The sequence below is a fragment of the Quercus robur genome, chromosome 1 (genome assembly GCF_932294415.1).
Source record: "Quercus robur chromosome 1, dhQueRobu3.1, whole genome shotgun sequence".
Taxonomy (NCBI): domain Eukaryota; kingdom Viridiplantae; phylum Streptophyta; class Magnoliopsida; order Fagales; family Fagaceae; genus Quercus; species Quercus robur.
The window spans coordinates 22,386,751-22,391,797 of record NC_065534.1 but is presented as its reverse complement, the minus strand read 5'-3'; the positions used below and the strand labels follow the sequence as shown (position 1 = coordinate 22,391,797).

Below are 5,047 nucleotides of genomic sequence, written 5' to 3'. Positions count from 1 at the left end.
TTTCAAATGAAAAGAAGGTGAGAATGGTTTTTTTCAGTATTGGTTTCTTTTGAATTGTATGTACCGGTTGATTTTTCTGATTGATTTTGTTGAATTTTGGTTTTTGTATGTGATTCAAATTTGAGAAAATTTTTAGTTGAAATTTCAGATACAATAGGTTTGGATAGATTAGTGGTTGATTAGAGTTTAAATTTCGTGTTTTTGATGACCAAGTTTATGGATACCCAGATTTGTTTTTATTTTTTATGGATGACCAAGTTTGTGATTTTTTAGGGATATTTCTGGGTTTTGCATGTTTGTTTGTATTACTTGATGGATGCAATCAGGCTAAGACAGACAGGTTTTTCTGTTGACAACTTAGGCGACATGGGGGAGGCATTGCTTACTTGAGTGGCGTCCCTGTGTAGATACTATTTCATGTGATGGAGATAAATAATGACTATTCTAATGAAGCCACAAATGTCATTGTAGAAAATTTTATTAATTTTGAATAATATAGCTTTTCAAGTAGTCATGGGTTATGCACCTAGCTTCATTTTGATCAAGGGGTTCTGATTCAAGAGTACATGTGTTTGTAATCTGTTAAGTTAATAATTCTTTGGTAGAAAATGTTATCTTGTGTTATAACATGTGAAGAAGAAAAACCACTGTACTTCATTGCATTCAAAACGGAATCAATATATTTCAAAAAACTTGCAGATACAAAGGCATCATGTCTGCGTCCAAGTCAATTGGAAACAACACTCAGAAAAAACTTATAAAAATAGATATCAGTTCAGACATTGTGTGTCCATGGTGCTTTGTGGGCAAACAAAATCTTGACAAAGCTATATATATAGCTACATCTAAGGATCACTATGACTTTGAGGTTTGCTCTCTCTCTCTCTCTCTCTGTTTGTGAGTGTGTGTGCACGCATGTTTGTGTTCCCACTCTTATCTTTTATCAACTACATTTGTAGATTAGATGGCATCCATTTCAACTTAATCCTTCTGTCCCAAAAGAAGGCATCAATAGGAAAATCTCAAACTAAGAGGATAGAAGCTCGGATGTCAGAGGTTTTCCAAAAATTCTCTGAATCACTTATATACATATCATTGATTTGTTTGCATTAAGTTTGATCTGGCTGGTCTTTGTATGCAATAAATAATTATGACTGCTTTGCAAATTTTTAGGTTTTTAGGGGCCATGGATTGGCATATAACCTTTCAGGACTCACATAAGCATAAAAACAGTTTTAAATATATGGATAACTTTATATAGGTGAGGAAGCTATGAAGTGACCTTAATCTATTGGAGATTCCACTAACATTGTCTTAAATGCACACAGGGGAAATACTCTAGGCAGCCACAGGCTTATGCATTTCGCTGGGCAACAGGGTCTTGATAAGCAACATAATCTTATGGAGGTGCTCTCTCTTGGCTACTTCACTCAGGCAAAATTTATTGGTGACAAGTAAGTTGGATTGCGTTTGATCTTTATATTTTCTAAATGTTTAGGCTGTTTGCATAAATTTTATTTTCCTGTAAAAAATTCTTAAAATTATTTTTCTTATAGATTGATGTTTTGTTTAACATGAATACAATGTAGAATGCACCCCTCCTCCTCAAAAAAAAAAAAAAAAAAAAAAACTTTCAAAGATCTGAGTTATTAGAGACTAAACAACTGGACAAATCTTCATTTCGACTTTAGCTCCACATGTTCAACTCACTTATCAAAATAAAATTGTAGAAAATTTATTGCTTTCTAGAACCAAAATTTCTGCAATTATTGACCATTCTACTTTAGTTTGACATGGCATTGGCAGTCAACTAAAATTGCTGGTCCCCAGTAGTTTGTGCAAAGAGTCACTTCTTTGCATAAAATATAGATTAAAGCTTCTTAGATTGTGGAAGAATCTATTGTAAAGAGATAATTAGAGTCAAAGCAATTATGTTGCTGTTGCAATTCTTATAATTCTTTTGAATAAGAGTATGAAATTGAAACTTTGAAAGTTTTTTGCCTGTTTGTTGTTGGTGCTTCTAACTACCAGAAAATTTCATTTATTATTGTTTTGGTTATCATCAGTTGTCTCATGAAAGAAAAGCTTTAATCAATTTGAATATTTTTAGTGGAAATTGAGCTATGGGTTTGAATTTTTTATGATTCATATGTTAGAAATTGAGATTGGTATTGATGGTGAGATAGGTTTATAGAGTAGAAAGGAGATTAATTGAATCATAATGGTCTCTAAGGTTATCAATTTGAAAGTTTAAGGGATATTGATAAGTATGTTTGATTTTTTTAATGATTAGAGTTTTGAACATAATGGTTTCTTCTATTAATTTTTCTTGAATGTTGGCTGAAAATTGGATTCCTATGGCTAGATTGCTGAATAAATATATTGCTTGAAATTCATACAAATTGTCAGATTGATCGCTGCTCATTCTCTCTCAATCGCGCGCTATAGTCCGCCCCCTCAATCTTTGCCTTTTATCAACACCACCACCAAGGTTTGCTACTTTCCTCTAATTTTTTTTTTTTTTTTTTTAATTTTTCTAGCCTATTTTTGTAAAAAATATATGATAGTTGGCCATCACGAAACCTTCTTGAAGGTTGTCCAAAAAGGGTTTCACTATTGGGTCTATGAATCTCAATCAAAACTATTGAAAAAAGATGGAACTTTTCAATCAAATATTATTGGCCTTCTTTTTAAATATTGTTGTAGCAAAGGACTGAGCACACATGCTGTTGATACAGTCAACTTCCAAAGAATGATTTATAATTTATTGGTGAATCTGTTAAATATCTATGAAATTCTCACAATCACTAAATCAGTTTTGCTTCTGACCATTATGTATAACATTTTATCCTTCAAAATAGTCAGCATTCATCATTAAGTTTACTTCCAATCAACAAAAAAGTTCGTACATACCTCATTATGAGACATCCATAGGAAACATGGATCAGTAGAACTCCCGTTTATTGCTATGAACAATTTTTTTTTTTTTTTTTTTTTTTAGTAGAACATCGTTGTCCAAGTTTTACTTTGAGTGTACAATTTGAAAAATATTACTTTTGTTTGGTGCCCGAAGAAGTTGTCCTTCCTGTGCAAATAGAAAATCTGAATGGAATAGAATTTGTTTTCCAAATACAACTAAATGACTATAATCTTAAGTATGGATGGGAATTCTACACTCTCAAGAAAGTTTTTGAATCTTTTGAAAATACTGACAAAGTAATTTAGCTTGATAAAATGTCAGAAGTACGTATTTTTTAATATAGCAAAATTACAAATTAGATATTTAATTTGTTTATGTTGTAATACATTTATCAACCTGTTTTATTGTCAGGCTTACATCAGTGATACTTCAAATGAATGTAGTAGCAACTTATCAAGTGAACAAGGTGGTGATTCTACAAAGTTTCAAAAAGTTGATGTTCAAAGCAATGTGCAACTCACACCAACATCTATACTCAAGGAAAGTAAAAGAACATATTCAGTGACTATTACAAAGCAACAAAGGGAGAAGATACAAAAAAATACTTTTTAAAGTTTTTTTTTTTTTTTTTTTTTCAATTTATTTGAAATATTGATTAAGTAGTTCTTTAAATTTGTGTTTCATACATTTTATGGATAATTGAAGATGTTAAAGATTTAATTCTTCATTTTATTTTAAACTTAAGTTTGATTTCTATTTTTCATTACGTAATTTAATGTTTCATATCAAAGATAGGAAACTATAAGATTGGAATTCTAATGTACAATCAAAGAGGAAGAGAAAAAGAATATTTTATATCTTTATATACAATAGCTTTCCAGTGCATCGCACGGGCATCGCACGGGTTAGTGACTAGTAATAACTAATAGTCGAAACGTTTGACTTTTTGTTGACCGCACCTTATTGCGCCACATGGCTATATAAATTGACAGACATATGCAATTAAAACACAAAAATATATAATTTTTCATTTGGAAAACCGTTTCAGTACTATTTTCCTACTGCTGGTATACAGTCGCATCATTCTGTTGGGTAGTTATTAACTTAACACCATTCCTTATAAATTTTCACTTAATATTTTCTTTAGACCCAAAAAAAAAAAAAAAACAGGAATTCATTCTTCACCCTCTCTTTTTATACAACAAACTTTTGGGGTTTGAACGCCATGTTTTGGTTTAGTATTTTGATTCAAGTTACTGAGCCAGCAACTGTAGAGAGAGACTTTTGCAAAGGGTGCAAGGGTAGAAAGAGGCTTTTACCCTTTGCAATGGGTAGTGTTGGAAAAGGCAATACAAAATTTAGAGGTTTTTTTTTTTTTTTTTTCTTCAAACAATATTTTCATTTAATTGTTATTATTGTATGCATTTGATAGTTTATGATTTTAAATCATCAAATGTAGATTTTTTTTTTTCCAACTTAGGAGATGTGGGTAGTTTTTTTTGGGTTGATTATAGAATTTGAGAATTTGGGGATGATGAAATTTTTGGTGTTAAATGATTTGGTCGAATGAGTTGTTGGATTAGGATATAGTGCAAGGGTTGGATCAAATTAATAGAGCCAAAATATTTCATATCGACACCTAATCCGGTACAAAAACGCCTATGTTTTGTGCTGATTTAAGAATCGACCCATACCGGAAAACATATTGGATTTTCACCGGAAATTTCATATTGGACATAAACCAGAAAAAAAAGAAAAGAAAAGGTTTTTAGATATAAAAATCTCTCTCTCCATTCTTTGTAACTTACTGAGTACTGACTAGCTCTTGCTCGCGTTGCCGTCATCATCAACATTTTTTCGTTGTAGTTGTCGCCACGCCACACCACACCACGTTCCTCCTCCACCTTCTTCTTTCTTCTTCGGCTCCCACATATTATAAAAAATGTTTCTTTCTTTTGCTTCTTTTTCATTGTGTCTCTTGGTTTCTATTCAATCTTGCTTTTTAGTTTTTTGTGTGGTGATGTAATCATTAATACCATTGACAACCCACCAACGTGAGCTTCATTTCAAAATCAAACTTTTTTTAAATAAAAAAAAAAAAATTTCTCTCATAAGTTTGTATTGATC

General features: G+C 31.3%; 1 pseudogene; it reads left to right on the top strand.

The window, feature by feature from the left end:
* The first annotated feature begins 679 nt into the window (after positions 1-679).
* Positions 680-1,458, top strand: LOC126713824 (uncharacterized; annotated as a pseudogene).
* The last annotated feature ends 3,589 nt before the right edge of the window (positions 1,459-5,047 follow it).